This window comes from Microcaecilia unicolor, chromosome 11, assembly GCF_901765095.1.
Source record: "Microcaecilia unicolor chromosome 11, aMicUni1.1, whole genome shotgun sequence".
NCBI lineage: Eukaryota > Metazoa > Chordata > Amphibia > Gymnophiona > Siphonopidae > Microcaecilia > Microcaecilia unicolor.
This window is the reverse complement of record NC_044041.1, coordinates 147,130,056-147,147,029: the sequence shown is the minus strand read 5'-3', so window position 1 is coordinate 147,147,029 and position 16,974 is coordinate 147,130,056. Positions and strand designations below refer to the sequence as shown.

The following is a 16,974-nucleotide window of genomic DNA, read 5'->3' as shown; positions in this document are numbered from 1 at the left end:
CCAAGGTGCATCGAGCAAAGGCTAAAAGCACCGACACCGTTTCTCCTCAACGCATGGTGCCGGGAGCTCCGGGGTGCCAAGGGATTCGGCACCTGAGAAGTGTCAGTGCCAGGAGGACCGCTCCCCCTCCATTCAGGAGATGCCAATGTGTCAGCTTCTCAGTAGTCCGGTTCCTGCTCCGAGCCTCAGGCGATTCTGCCACCGACTGCTCCACCGGCCTCGCAGCCTTCTCCAATGGTGGCTCTTGATGAGCGCATAGGGCCTTGCTTCCAGAGCTCCCGGAAGGACTGCTATGCCAATATGCTTCGGCGTCGGGGGTGCTTGCACCTGCTGTGCCGTCTGCTGCAGTTGCGTCTGGCCCTTCGTGGTGAGGTCCCCGAGCTCGATGCTGCTTGCAGCTCCGGTATCGGCTGTCACCTGGATCGACACCCCATCGACATCGGTGGAGGAAGCTTTGCCGCAGTCCATGCGGGCATTGGCCCCTCAACATCGCCATCAAGACCGTTGGTCTTCGGCGTTGAGATGGGTACAGTCTCGCAGATCACTGAAGGAAGTGCTTTCTGACACTGAGGAAGAGCACTCGTGGGAGTCAGAGGAAGATCCCATGTACTTCTCCTCTGATGAGTCCTTTGGGATTCCCTCTGAACCTTCCCCTCCGCCTGAAAGGAGACTGTCTCCTCCAGAGAGCCTCTCCTTTTCCTCTTTTATACGGGAAAAGGCTCAGGCCATTCCATTCCCCGTAGATGTGGAGGATAAGCCCAGAGCTGAGATGCTCAAGGTCTTGGACTACACCTGTCCACCTAAAGAGGCAGTAACATCTCCTTTGCATAAGTTAATCAGTCCTTATGCGAAACTGGGCGTTCCCTCTGTCTGGTCCTATGATCCCTAAGAAGACAGATTCCCAGTATCGCATCCATGGTGAACCTGGGTTGATGAGGTCTCAGTTACCCCATAACTCCATGGTGGTGGACTCCGCCCTCAAAAGAGTCAAGAGTTCTAGGGACTATGCTTTGGTGCCCCCAGGCAGAGAAGCTAGGACCTTGGACTCTTTTGGGAAGAAGATATATCAGGCTGCTATGCTTGCTGCCCTTATCCAATCATATCAGCTCTTCACGAGCATCCACTTGCGGAACTTGGTGCGGCTACTGTCTAGTTTGGTCGATGCCCTCTCTCCAGAGCAGGCTGAACTTTTTCACCAGGTGGTCTGGCAACAGAAGGCGTGTCGTAAATTTCTGGCTAGGGGCGCATATGACACCTTTGATGTAGCATGCAGGATCTCTGCTCAAGGTATAGCGATGCGCAGACTCTCATGGCTGCATGTCTCTGACCTGGATCATTCAGTCCAGCAGAGGATAGCGGATGTTCTCCGAGGACAAGCAGGCTGCTTATTCTCACACATGGTTCAACGTCCGTGTCGGCCCAGGAACCGGCATTTTGCCACAGCAAAAACAAAAAAGTTTTCCTAGAGTCTTCTTGCGCACGTGCAGCACACACTGTGCATGCGCGGACTGACTTCCTGCTTGCCGCGCGAGCGCATATTTCAGTTTTCTTTTTTCTGCTACAAGATGCGGCAGGTTTTTCCCTGTGTTCTTCGTTTGACCCGGGAAAGAGTCTTCTGTTTTTTCTTTTTTTAAATTTGTATGAAGTCTTTATTAATCGTTAAAGAATTCCTGTACAAAGGATACTACACATGCAAAAACAGCTTACTTCTTGCAGTATAAATCTAACGTGTAACTTCTGTACAAACCCCAGGAAAATATGTATCGGCAGCAACAAGAATTCCAATTCTACTTACAGCTCAAGAATTGACCCCAAGTTTTTAAGATTTTGTTGAACCAAACCCCACCCCCTCCCCCCCAATTACACCGATCTCACACTCCTCCCTACCCAAGCTATCTCCCCTAACCCTCCCCCTCCTAGCATGTACAGTGTTTCAGAAAGGGCTCCCATTTCGCCTCCGTGTGGCCTCGCACAGCCCGAAGCCTCTCCATTTCGCATAAGAACCAAAGTTTATTTAACCATCTCGTCAAAGGTGGGGTCTCCATGGATTTCTAATGCCTAGCAATCACATCTCTCGCCGCCACCCTTGCTTGCCTGACCATCAGCGCCTGCGACTTAGTAAGGCCTGGTGGTTTTTTGGCAAATATACAAAACTCAGGGGACCATTTAATAGGCCTTTGGATCCAATGCTGCAATCTATATTGTATTGCTTTCCAATAGGCCCTAATTTTAAAGCAAACCCACCAAAGATGTCCCATTGTACCCCTTTGACCACAGCCACGCCAGCACATTGGTGAAACTCCAAGAAACATATGATGATGCCTAGCCAGGGTTAAATACCACCGGTAGAGCACTTTAACTACATTCTCCTGAAAAGGAACTGAAATAGAGATCTTAGACCAATTGTTCTAAAAAAAAGGACCAATCACCCTCATCAATAACCACCCCCAGTTCCTGCTGCCACCGCTCCCTATGAACATGGTTAGGGCCCAACTGCCCACGTGAAAAGGAATACAGACGTAATAAGACCCCTGGTAACATACATAGAGGAATATTTTCAAAGCACTTAGCCTTCCAAAGTTCCATAGGTTTCTATGGAACTTTGGAAGGCTAAGTGCTTTGAAAATATGCCTCATAGTAACATAGTAGATGACGGCAGAAAAAGACCTGCACGGTCCATCCAGTCTGCCCAAGACAAACTCATATGTGTATACCTTACATTGAATTTGTACCTGTCCTTTTCAGGGCACAGACCATATAAGTCTGCCCAGCAGTATTTCCCGCCTCCCAACCACCAGTCCCGCCTCCCATCACCGGCTCTGGTACAGACCGTATAAGTCTGCCCTCCCCTATCCTAGCCTCCCAACCACCAACCCCTCTTCCCCCCACCTGCTCCGCCACCCAATTTTAAGACCCCTGGTAGTTTTGGAATCTTCACAAAGGTCCTCAATGAACGTGTGCCCACGCACTATAGTGGCCCGAATCTCCTTTGAGCTAGAAAATATCTCAACTGACAGTAGGCAAAAGACTCATTAGGTAATATAGGGAATTGTTCCTTCAGAGAGTCAAAAGAAATCAATTGGCCTTCATCAAATAACTGACCCCAGATCATCAGACCCAAAGATCCCCACCGATAGAAGGGCCCCGGGGAAACACCAGTGGGTTGTTCGCTATCAGTGACAGCTTAGATAACACTGCATCCGGCCTAGCGAACAGCCCATCCCAGTAAAAGAATGTGGAATAGATCGATGGGCACAGGTCCTTACCTAAAGACCTATGCTTACGAGGAAGCCACATCATGGCATGAAGCAGACAAGAGCCTACCTCAGCCTGCTCCAACTTCACCCATAACTTATGCGGATGATCTTGATACCACTCAAAAGCCGCTCGCGCTTAAGCCTCGCTATAATACCACAAAACATTTGGGACACCTAGACCCCCCTTTCTCCTATCCTTGTACAATAAAGCTCTAGGCAACTGAAGACGCTTATTAGCCCAGATAAAGCAAACCAATTTGTCCTGCACACCCGCCAGAAAACCTCTGGAAACCCTAATTGGAAGAACTTGGAAAAGGTACATCAAACGTGGCAGAACATTCATCTTCAATCCCGCAATTCTACCCAGCCAAGACATGTCAGTTGTATCCCACCTCTCCAAGTCCCTAGAAATAGCTTTCAAGAGGGGTGGGTAGTTGGCCGAAAACAACTCGGAGATATTATGAGTAACCGTAACCCCCAGGTAAGCTATACCTCTCATTACCCATTTAAAAGAAAAAGAATGCTGGAGTGACTCCAAAACCGGACGGGGGATACCAATCGCAAGGGCCTCTGACTTACATTTAATTTGAAACCTGAAACAGCTGAGTATAACGACAAGCCTTTCATCAGATTAATGGTTTTGTCAAAGAAAGAAGCACATCATCAGCAAAAAGCGCCAACTTGTATCCCTATTACCAACCTGAATACCTGCTATATTAGGGTCCGACCTAATGTACATTGCAAGAGGGTCAATAACCAATGCAAACAAAAGTGGTGAAAGGGGGTATCCCTGTCTTGTCCCATGGGACAAAGAAAACATCTGCGAATTACCTCCATTAACTCGAACACATGCCCTAGGAGCTGTATACAGAGCCCTAATCCATTTGCAAAACCCCGACTCAATTCCAAAACGGTCCAACACTTGAAACATAAAAGGCCAGTGGACTCTATCGAAAGCCTTTTCAGTGTCCAACCCCAATAAACAAACAGGAAGGTGGATCAAATTAACCATTCGGCGAATATTATCCATCACCTGCCTATCTGATATAATAAAACTCACCCTCAACGTTCTGAGGACAACGTTCTGAAGTCACTCAGACTCCCAGAACAGTTCGTAAGTTCATGGTGGTGAAGCCACTGACCATGACTCACTGCCCCGCCCTCGCGTCAAACGTAATGACGTCGAGGGCGGAAAACCAAAAGAAAAATGAAAGAAGGGACCACATCCAGGCAGGGGGAGGAGTAGGGAAACACACGGAGCGTGTTTCCCTACTCCTCCCCCTGCCTAGAAAACGCTGGGCAACAACCTCGCAAACCACCCGAAGCCCCGCACACAGAATGACCGAGGTCCAAAACCACTCCCCACCGCGCCGCCCCCCCCCTCGCGCACCGCCCCACCAAAACAACCAACAAAGCTCATCAGACGAAAAGAAGCCCAGCCCACAAAATGATGGAGGTGCAATACCCACCCCTCCGAGCCGCCCCCCCCCCCCCCCCCAAAGCCACCCACCGTCACGTTGCTTTGCTGGCGGGGGACACGAAACCCCGCCAACACAAGTCCTGTCTTCAGACTCCGGCGTGAACTTCAGCATTTACTAGCCTGTGCAGGCAGGGCTTCTGTGCGTCTGACGTCATGCACGTGCAGGACGTCCGACGCACAGAACCCCGCCCAGCAAAGGCTAGCAATGCCGAAGATCAAGCGGAGTCAGCAGACAACAAAGTACTTCTGCTGGCGGGATTTTGGGTCCCCCGCCAGCAAAACTACGTAACGCAACGGTGGGTGGGATGGCGGGGGGGGGGGGGCATTGCGATGGGTGGGGAACATCGCACGGAGGAGGCAGTGACGGCAAAAAACGAACAAACCCCTGCAATCTGGCAGCGCTACCTTCCCTCATCTTCAAAGCACCACTTCCAAAAACCCCTGCTCCCCCCCACACACACTCACTCACTTATCTGGCAGCGGTTCCTGAAGCCCACAACCAAACACACACACTTACTCACTCTCATTTGGCCACACTTCCTAACCCCCCCCCCCCCCCCACCACCACCACCACACACACACACTCTTTCATCTGGCAGCGCTTCCTGAAAACCCTGCCCCCACACACACACACACACTCATCTGGCAAACCCCTCTCCTCTCCTCCCCACCACACACACACTCACTCTCTCATCTGGCAGCGCTTCCTGAAACCCCTGCCCCCACACACACACTCATCTGGCACCGGTTCCTGAACCCCCCCCCCCTCCCCCCCCCACACACACTCTGTCTCATATGGCAGCGCTTCCAGAAAACCCGTACATACACACACTCACTCACTCTCATCTGGCAGCGCTTCCTGAAACCCCTGCCACAACCACACACAGTCACTCACTAATCTGGCAGCCGTTCCTGAACCCCCCCCCCCCCCCCACACACACACTCATTCACTCTCATTTGGCCACACTTCCAGAACCACCCCACCACCACCACCACCACACACACACACACACACTCTCTCTCTCTCATCTGGCAGCGCTTCCTGAACCCCCCCCCCCCCCACACACACACACACAAACTCACTCACATCTGCAAACGCTTGATAAAGGGGGACGACAAGAGAGATTTGTCCAGTGAGCAGAGTTCACGGGGAGGAATGTAGGGAGAGATGAGTGGAGAGGTAATGGGGGGCTGCAGAATGGATGCATTTAAAGGTCAGTAGGAGAAATTTGAATTGTATGCGGACAGGGAGCCAGTGAAGTGACTTGAGGAGTGGGCTAGTGTGGGTATAGGATTTGAGGAGTGGCCTAGTGGTTAGGGTGGTGGACTTTGGTCCTGGGGAACTGAGGAACTGAGTTTGATTCCCACTTCAGGCACAGGTAGCTCCTTGTGACTCTGGGCAAGTCACTTAACCCTCCATTGCCCCATGTAAGCCGCATTGAGCCTGCCATGAGTGGGAAAGCGCGGAGTACAAATGTAACAAAAATAAAAAATAAATAACGATTTTGGTGGAAAATAAGTCATGCTGCCGAATTTGGGATAGAAGAGGAGAATTCACCACCCACTAAGATCTCATTTATAATCTCTGCCAGAATGGGAGCCAATTCCCCCCTAAATGCCTTGTAAAAATCATTGGGTAACCCACCAAACCAGGTGACTTCCCAGTTGGAAGGGCCTTGATCACTTTTGCAACCTTCTCCACAGAGACCTGACTGTCCAAAGCTTCCCTCTGACCAGCTGTAAGTGTAGGGAAAGAGCATGCTGACAGAAATTTATGTGTCGCTTCAGGATTTGGCTTAGTATCTGAGGTATAGAGAGATTGGTAAAACGACTGAAACTTCTCCCGTATCTGCTTTGAGTTGGTCACCATATTACCCACATTGTTACGTATTTTAAGAATAGTCCTGTCAACCCTTGACTGCCTCAATTTAACCACCAAGACCCTACTCGGTTTATTACTAAAGACAAAATGCGAGTACCTCTGCTGATCCTGGAAAAACGTTAACTGGTCAGAGTATATCTGGTCCAACTTCAAACGAAGCCCCTGAATTTCCCTCTAAAGTTGTTACAGAATGAGTAGTTTTATGTCTTTCTGATAAAAGATTCAATTGCGTTAAACACTGAGCAACCTCAGCCCTTTGCTGCCTCGCCCTAACACTAGCCTTTTGAAGAAAATAGCCCCTCGAGACCGCCTTTAATTCGTCCCAAACAACCCCCAGAGAGGGTCCCGAGTCAACATTATGCTCCAGATATTCTTGTAGAGTCTTTCTATACCCAGCTAAGATTTCCTCATCCTTCAGCAAAGTTGCGTTTAATGACCATCTTCCCTCCTTCTCCTCCCCCGCAAGCGAAGGAAGACCAACCCAGACCGGTGCGTGATCCGACAGGGAGGGCATTCCAATATCTGATGTCCATCCGGCATGTGTCAATGATACATCCACAAAGATATATGATCAATATGGGAATAAGTATCGTGAGGGTGAGAGTAAAACAAATAGTCACGAACCCCTGGATGGGAAACACGCCATACATCTGATATTTATTTATTTATTTGCATTTGTATCCCACATTATCCCACCTATTTGCAGGCTCAATGTGGCTCTCTAGCAAACCGATTCAAAGCTTGAGAAAGCATGACATCTACACCAGAGGGCAAACCCGACCTGTCCAACGTCGGGTGCTGCGTAGTATTAAAGTCCCCCCCAACAATAAATTTACCCTGAGGGCAGGAGGAAACGTGTCCCACCAGCTTAGTCAGGAACCCTTTCTGCGCTTCATTAGGAGCATAGATTGAGGCCATTGTTACAGCCAGATCTCCCAATAGTACGCTCAATAGCAAAAAACGCCCCTCCCTGTCTCGCTTTACCCTCACCACCTGAAACTGTAGCGAGGAGTGAAACAGTATAGCCATCCCCCTTTTCTTAGACCCATCTAGTGCAGATGCACAGAAAACAAATGGGTATTGAAGATGGGATAAAAACTTTTCATGCTCCCTTCTCAAATGTGTTTCCTACATGGGCGTAGACTGGGGGGGGCGAGGGGGGGGGCAATGCCCCTCCCAAACGACGACGACGACAACTTACCCGGGACGCCAGAAGTAAAAGAAACAAGCAGACACGCTTGTCTCCGTCCGCTTCGCTTCCCTGCCCTCTCAGCGTCCCGCCCAAAAGGAAATGACATCAGAGGAAGGCGGGACGCAGACAGAGAGGGCAGGGAAGCGAAGCGGATGGAGACGAGCGTGTCTGCTTGTTGCTTTTACAACCCCCGCTCGCTCGCCCGACGCCCGTTTGCCGCTGGACTGGAAGGCTCCTGATTAGTCCACCACTGTAAGGAAGGAAGCCATGTGGTACATCTCCGTTTCCACTCCCCCGCGCAGCCGTTGCCGTTCACTCAAAACACAGCAAGCAAACCTGCTGTGAGCTGCTGCATCCACGTTGTCATTTGGGCTAGGTTTGGTTTAGTGGAAGAACATGTAGGAGGTGAGTTGCTTTTTGGTGTGGGTTTTTGTCTACATGAAAGTTTTAAAGGAGAAATCTACTTTTCATTGTCAGAATGGAAGGAAGGGAGAAACAGCTGGCTTGATATCTCATATATATTCATTATGGTTATTCCCCAAAAAAGCCAGCTCTTTTTCCCTTCCTTCCTCCATATTAGCATATTTATTTGCATATATATACAGTGGTGGAAATAAGTATTTGATCCCTTGCTGATTTTGTAAGTTTGCCCACTGACAAAGACATGAGCAGCCCATAATTGAAGGGTAGGTTATTGGTAACAGTGAGAGATAGCACATCACAAATTAAATCCGGAAAATCACATTGTGGAAAGTATATGAATTTATTTGCATTCTGCAGAGGGAAATAAGTATTTAATCCCTCTGGCAAACAAGACCTAATACTTGGTGGCAAAACCCTTGTTGGCAAGCACAGCGGTCAGACGTCTTCTGTAGTTGATGATGAGGTTTGCACACATGTCAGGAGGAATTTTGGTCCACTCCTCTTTGCAGATCATCTCTAAATCATTAAGAGTTCTGGGCTGTCGCTTGGCAACTCGCAGCTTCAGCTCCCTCCATAAGTTTTCAATGGGATTAAGGTCTGGTGACTGGCTAGGCCACTCCATGACCCTAATGTGCTTCTTCCTGAGCCACTCCTTTGTTGCCTTGGCTGTATGTTTTGGGTCATTGTCGTGCTGGAAGACCCAGCCACGACCCATTTTTAAGGCCCTGGCGGAGGGAAGGAGGTTGTCACTCAGAATTGTACGGTACATGGCCCCATCCATTCTCCCATTGATGCGGTGAAGTAGTCCTGTGCCCTTAGCAGAGAAACACCCCCAAAACATAACATTTCCACCTCCATGCTTGACAGTGGGGACGGTGTTCTTTGGGTCATAGGCAGCATTTCTCTTCCTCCAAACACGGCGAGTTGAGTTCATGCCAAAGAGCTCAATTTTTGTCTCATCTGACCACAGCACCTTCTCCCAATCACTCTCGGCATCATCCAGGTGTTCACTGGCAAACTTCAGACGGGCCGTCACATGTGCCTTCCGGAGCAGGGGGACCTTGCGGGCACTGCAGGATTGCAATCCGTTATGTCGTAATGTGTTACCAATGGTTTTCGTGGTGACAGTGGTCCCAGCTGCCTTGAGATCATTGACAAGTTCCCCCCTTGTAGTTGTAGGCTGATTTCTAACCTTCCTCATGATCAAGGATACCCCACGAGGTGAGATTTTGCGTGGAGCCCCAGATCTTTGTCGATTGACAGTCATTTTGTACTTCTTCCATTTTCTTACTATGGCACCAACAGTTGTCTCCTTCTCGCCCAGCATCTTACTGATGGTTTTGTAGCCCATTCCAGCCTTGTGCAGGTGTATGATCTTGTCCCTGACATCCTTAGACAGCTCCTTGCTCTTGGCCATTTTGTAGAGGTTAGAGTCTGACTGATTCACTGAGTCTGTGGACAGGTGTCTTTCATACAGGTGACCATTGCCGACAGCTGTCTGTCATGCAGGTAACGAGTTGATTTGGAGCATCTACCTGGTCTGTAGGGGCCAGATCTCTTACTGGTTGGTGGGGGATCAAATACTTATTTCCCTCTGCAGAATGCAAATAAATTCATATACTTTCCACAATGTGATTTTCCGGATTTAATTTGTGATGTGCTATCTCTCACTGTTACCAATAACCTACCCTTCAATTATGGGCTGCTCATGTCTTTGTCAGTGGGCAAACTTACAAAATCAGCAAGGGATCAAATACTTATTTCCACCACTGTAAATCCGAAAGGAGACATCTTTTCTCCCACTCTTAAATTTGTACCTATTGCCATCCACTATTTAGGCATCTAAATTTAGAGCCTCAGCCCTAGTAAATTTTCAGAAACCAAGTTAGGAATCTAAACCATTTGAAGTTTGGCCTGTTTGTGCCATTCTTATACCCATGGGAGCCAAATTTTCAAAATGATTGGTGGTGCTAAACCTAAAGGAAATTAGCCCTCCGTGGACACAGTCAAGGAGTTTGCTCAATATTGGGGGTGCTCAAACATCTACAGCACCCGCAAAGCTGGCTGCTATGTTTATACCTAGAAATTAAATGTGGCCCTAGTATCATCTTAGCTGGTCATGAAAACACTGAACAGACGTAATTCCAGGGTTAACCCATCAATATGCATTTTAAAGTCTACTATAGTTGAGAAACGTATTCTAGTTGATATTCAAAATGATTTAAGCGGACAGGAGAGGCTCCCACCTGCTTAAATTGCTTGTGGCTGCCTAACCGCTAATATTCAGCAGCACAAAACTGGGCAGTGATGCTGAATATTGTTTCTGAGCGCCATATTTGAAGTGAGCAGGTCAGGAATGGAGCCAGGAGTTATGCAGGTGCTAGCAATATTCAGTGCTAACACCCATATAACTAACCAGGCATGTAGGACTACATAAAAAGCAGTCCTAACATTCCCGGTTAGCTATGTGGGTGCTGGCACCAAATATCACTTGGCACCCACATAGCTTTCAGGTCCCAGTCTGCAAAATACCATTGTGATCCCTTCCCTCCCACCCATCCCAGTGCATACTCTGAGGTCCCCTCCCACTCCTCTGCACATCCTCCGAGGCCTCCCCTAGGCCAGTCTTACTCCTTGGTGGTTCAGCAAGGCAGTGGGGACAGAGCAAACTCCACTCGCTCCTGTCCTTTGCGGCTCCATTGTAAAAATGTCCACCTTGACCTGTACCATGAGAGTACCTCTAGGAGTCGTAGCAGCCATTTTTTAAATGGAGCTATGGAGGGCAGGAGTGAGTGGAGTTTGCTCAGCTTCCATCTTCCCACTGGAGTACCAGGGAATGAGGTAGACTTGGGAGGTGGTGCCTCAGAGGATTCTGGGGGAAGGGAGAGGAGAACATGCACAGCTTATGCAGATCCTGACCAGTGTTTAGTCAGGAACTAAATATTTGTCTTATGTGGGTCCTGGATGAACATTGACCAGACCTGCATAAGCCCCGGTGCCCTGCATGAGTCTGATCTGCTGTCGTTATTCAATGCTGGTGCCTGGACTTGGCTTAGCATTGAATATTGTAATAACTGTAATCCCGGTAGCAAACCCTCAGGGGAATGGTAGGCTCCCTCCAGCAGTCCAAAAACAAAGTCCTTCCAGACGACACAGCTTTTAGTTCCAAGCAGTTTATTTCCCCTCCTCCACAAATCTCAGTTCAAGGGGGTTAAGGTCCCATTCAGTTTCAAAACAAAGCAACAAGAAAAAAACCTTCCATTTAAATCCAAGTTCTCCCAGTTCAACCGCCTGGGTTTCAGTTTTAAAAGTCTTTCCGCTTGGGTGGTTGCAGAATGGCAGTACACCTCCCACAACACCGCTACTAGACTCCTGTGACCACCCACTGCCTTCAGTCCCTGCAACTCTGCCCCAGAGTACAATTACAGTCCATGTCAACCAGTTCCTCCAAACCTGGTGTGCTGGGCCCTCCAGACTCTCCTTCCTCCAAGCACTCCATTAACTCTGCTTCTCTGCTAGGCTGTTGGTTAGAGACCTCCTCCCCCTCCCAGGTGGAAGGAATCTTGTACTGATTTCTGACCCAATGGAATTGAGCTGCTCTTTCCAGTCCTTTTCCCCCTCCCTTCCCTGTGGTGTTCCTACCGGGTTTTGGGACCTACCCCACCGATTCCTTCTCCCAGGGCCTTGTGGGGAATGTAGTCTGGCCCCATACCTCCTCCTGACCTGCTTAGACCCTCCAACCTCCTTATACACACCCCCCCTTCAAATAATTGCGACTCCCTGCTTCCTCCAGGCTACTTGCTGGGGAGTTCGCAATTCGGGACAGGGCGTCAGCGTTCCCGTGAAGCTTCCCCGCCCTATGCTGTATCTCAAAGGAAAAAGCTTGTAATGCTAAATACCAGCGGATGAGCCTGGTATTCTGACCCTGCATTTGTTGGAGCCATTTCAGAGGCGCGTGGTCAGTAATTAAAACAAAAGGTTTGCCCTGCAGATAGTATTTCAGAGCTTCTATAGCCCATTTTATAGCCAAACACTCCTTCTCTATAGCAGCGTAATGCTGTTCTGCCGGGTGCAGTTTCCTACTCAGAAAAAGGGCAGGGTTCTCCTCCCCTCCAAACTCTTGGGATAACATAGCCCCCAAGCCCGTCTCTGATGCGTCTGTTTGTAACAGGAAGGGCTTCTCAAAATCTATTCCTTTTAAGACCGGTTCCTGACACAGGTGGTCTTTCAACCTTTGGAACTCCCCACGTCCCGCCTCTGTCCAATTTAGGACATTAGGGCAACTTTTCCTAAGCATGTCAGTTAGGGTGCTTGATCTCTCCGCAAATCTAGGGATGAATCTGCGATAATATCCTATCAGACCCCAAAAAAAAACCAAAAACCCCCTCAATTGTTTTTTGGTGTGGGGCAGCAGAAAATCACGCACTCCCTGCACTTTATCCCTTAGGAGTTTGATAACTCCCCCTCCCACAATGTATCCCAAGTATTTTACCTCTTCACTAGCAAACACGCATTTCTTTGGGTTCACTGTTAGGCCTGCCCGCCTGAGGGATTCTAGCACAGCTTTGACTTTGGGCAAATGGGACTCCCAATCTGAGCTAAAAATGACAATATCAGCCATGTACGCGGCTGCGTAGTCAGAATGCCATCTCAGCAACTGATCAGCCAATCGTTGGCAGCACGCCGCCACCCCATTTAACCCAAATGGCATTCGTCTAAATTGGAATAACCCTATAGGGGTGCCAAAGGCTGTTTTGGGCTTAGCCTCCTTTGTCAGCGGCACTTGCCAATACCCTTTCGTAAGATCTAAGGTAGTTAAATACTGAGCACGCCCCAGTTTGTCAAGTAAGTCATCTATCCGGGGCATGGGATAAGTATCAAACCGGGATATGGCATTCACCCTTCTGAAATCTATACAAAACCTCTGGGACCCATCACTCTTTGGTACCAACACCACCGGACTGGACCAGGGACTAACCGATTCCTCTATGATACCTAAGTCCAGCATTTCCTGTACTTGCCTTATAATTTCCTTCCTCTTAAATTCGGGTGTTCTGTAGGGCCTCTGCCTTACAATCCTACCAGGCTCGGTGATTATATCATGGGAATCCAAATGGGTTTCCCCAGGTAGGGGATTGATAACATCCTGAAACTCCTCTATCATTTCCCTTACTCACTGCCTCTGCCCAGGGGATAGAGACTCGCCGATAACGGGTTTCCCCCCCCCCCCCCCTCCTTTACATCAGTTGAGGACCCAACTTTACCCGATATGTCCATGGGACTACTTTGGCTGTCACCACGCAGGGTCCCTTCCACTCTGCCCCAGGGTGTCCTGAGCAAACGCCGTGACCCTCTGAATCCTTGCTCTTAACTCCCTCAGGTATGTACTAACCTTCCTTGGCTCTTCCTCTCTCTCCACCCACGCCTCCTGAATTATGTCCAGAATGCCCCGCAGCAATCGTCCAAAGACCAATTCAAAGGGGGATACTCCCTTGGATATTCTCCCTACATGCATACAAAGCATAGGGTAACAACTGGTCCTAATCCTCATACTGCCCTTTCAAGCCTTTCCTTAACATCTGCTTAAGGGTTTTATTAAATCGCTCTACCATCCCGTTTGTCTGGGGATGATAGGCAGCTGTGGTAACGTGGCGTATGTTAAAAGCTTCCCACAGCTCTCTTAACTGTCTAGATTTGAAATTGGACCCTTGATCCATAAGCATTTCTCGTGGGAATCCCACTTCACAGAAAAGCTTGACCAATTCTGTCACTATACCAGTAGCTCTTATATTTCTCATTGGGAAGGCCCAGGGAAACCTAGTGGCCCTATCCATGACTACTAAAATGTATGCAAAACCCCTAGGTGTTCTGATGAGGAGTCCCACAATATCCATAGCCATACTTCGCATAGGTTCCCTAATAATAGGCAATGGTACCATAGGTACCCTGGGAGGGTATTGGTCCACCAACTGCTGACAGGAGGGGCAACTTTGGCAATAATTCTGGACTTCCCTATGTACGCCAGGCCAATAAAAACGCTCCAGCACCTGTTTCAACGTACTCTGGGAGCCCTTATGCCCTGCTAAAGGATGATCATGGGCCCCTTTTAGAATAAGGCTCCTAAAGACCCTGGGAATTACCAGCTGGCCTCGCACCGGTCCCCCCACCAGATCCTGTATTTCCCGGTACAACAATCCCTCCACCACCCGAAACTGGGGAAACCCGCCTGAAGGCCCCCCTTCCACTTGTTCCCAGGCCCTTTTTAATACCGGGTCATCTCTCTGCTCCTGGCCAAAAGCGGGAAATCTCTCCACCACCTCTTGTGGCCTCCATGGCATAGCCTCTCCTTCCCCCAACCTCCTTAGGGCCCTAGCCCGGCTATGCCTCTCCGCCTGCCGTGTTTCTCTAGCCTTCCTCCCTTTACCCGGTTCTCCCATTATCTCCTCATGGAAAGGGAAGAGCTGCCCTACCGAATCCTCCCCCCTATCCTGCGACCCACCCCGAGCCTTCTGAGCCCGAGTAGTCACCCACCCTGTGACCCCTTTCAACCCCCGTACAAACAGCTCCCACTCCCTCCCCAAAATGAGGTCAAAAGGCAGTTTTGGCAGGATTGCCACATTAAGCCACCCTCTTCCCAGAGGGCTCCGAAGTTGGATCCTCAACACAGGGTAGGTGGTTGAAGCCCCATGTATGCACCTAATCCGAATCATTCCCCCATACTGTCCGCCCTCTTCCCCCACGGCTGTGCTCTGGATCTTATTCCACAGGGCCCGGGACATCATAGACTGATTGGCCCCCGAGTCTAACAGTGCCTTAACTGTCACTCCTCCCACCTGAACCTCCAGGAAGAATAAATCCTCGGGGTCTGTTCCCATATGTCCCACAAACCCTAGTCTTTCCCTACACTCCTTCAGCATATGGTCCGGCTTCCCACATCTAAAACACCTTCTTCCCCCTGGACTGGGACCCAGGTCCCTACGACCCTCCTCCCTTTTCCCACTGGTCCTCGTATTGGCATGAGTACTTCCCCCTTGACCCATACCCTCTTTGCTACTAGGGAGAAAGAGGTTAGTAAGATGTCTTCCTGCCTCAAAATACAGTTCAGCTCCTTGAATCACCCCTTCCAATGAGCGCACCCCTTGCTTGATGAGCCACTCGCACACCAGGTGGGTATGGCAAACAAAAACTGTTCCACTATAATCTCCTCCACAACCTGTTCTGCAGTCTTCTGTTGCGGCTCCAGCCATTTATAGGCTAAGTCTTTCAGTCTCTGGGCAAAAGCCCGGGGCCGCACTTCCCTCCCCGTAGTAGTCTCCCTAAAAAGTCTCCTATAATGGTCTCTAGTAAGACCTAATCTATTTTTAATGGCCGCCACTACCTGCTCATAATCCATGAAGCTGTCCGCAGGCATGGCCCTGTATGCAGCCAGAGCTTCCCCAGCTAGGCTTCCCGCCAGTCGAACAGCCCACTGTTCTTTCGGCCATTGCACTGCCCTTGCAATCCTCTCAAATGTAGCAATAAAGTCATCCACATCATCACCCTCCCCCATTCGTCCCAAAGAAAAAGGTCCAAAAGGAGTGGTTCCTACCCCCATGGGTAAACCGGCCACTGTACCCGGGGCTGCAACTTTATCCAACAGGCTCCCTGTGGCTTGCATCTGACCTTGCACTGCCTGGAGCAGAGGTACATGCTGTTCCTTGGCAGCTTCCACCACTTGCTGCAAGGCCTGTTGAGCCCCCTCCTGCTGCTTCTGAAACTGTGCAGCCATCCAGTGAAGCATTTCTTTCTGCTCCATCCTGCCAGTCTGGAGTAACCTGAAAAGAAAACCAAAAACACCAAGTGCGATACCACTTTTTTTTTCACTAATTACTAACTTTTACTGCTCTTCTCCCACCACTCCCCTTTTACACGACCCCGCCTGGGTTCCCTTGCATGACTTGTGTTCCCCCCTTAGCTTCACACTCCAATCCAGCATTGATCCCCCTTCAGGTACCTCTTACCTGGGGTAACCGCTGGTCTTCGCTTTGCTAAGGGTGGCCTTGTCAGCTTCACTCCGGCTGCTCTGTGGTAGCTTCAATCTGGTCCCATCTGCGGTGCCACTGTAATAACTGTAATCCCGGTAGCAAACCCTCAGGGGAATGGTAGGCTCCCTCCAGCAGTCCAAAAACAAAGTCCTTCCAGACGACACAGCTTTTAGTTCCAAGCAGTTTATTTCCCCTCCTCCACAGATCTCAGTTCAAGGGGGTTAAGGTCCCATTCAGTTTCAAAACAAAGCAACAAGAAAAAAACCTTCCATTTAAATCCAAGTTCTCCCAGTTCAACCACTTGGGTTTCAGTTTTAAAAGTCTTTCCGCTTGGGTGGTTGCAGAATGGCAGTACACCTCCCACAACACCGCTACTTGACTCCTGTGACCACCCACTGCCTTCAGTCCCTGCAACTCTGCCCCAGAGTACAATTACAGTCCATGTCAACCGGTTCCTCCAAACCTGGTGTGCTGGGCCCTCCAGACTCTCCTTCCTCCAAGCACTCCATTAACTCTGCTTCTCTGCTAGGCTGTTGGTTAGAGACCTCCTCCCCCTCCCAGGTGGAAGGAATCTTGTACTGATTTCTGACCCAAGGGAATTGAGCTTTGTCATCACGGCTCCCCCTTCTGGCCCTCGTCTGCCATAGCAGCTGCTCTTTCCAGTCCTTTTCCCCCTCCCTTCCCCGTGGTGTTCCTACCAGGTTTTGGGACCTACC

The 16,974-nt window shown here is 49.7% G+C and overlaps 1 protein-coding gene across 2 annotated transcripts in view; it reads left to right on the top strand.

Annotated features, from left to right (window-relative positions):
* Positions 1-16,974, top strand: part of LOC115480781 (radial spoke head protein 6 homolog A-like) — a 356,366-nt gene that overhangs the window by 242,103 nt on the left and 97,289 nt on the right. The gene's annotated exons all lie outside the window — the stretch shown is intronic.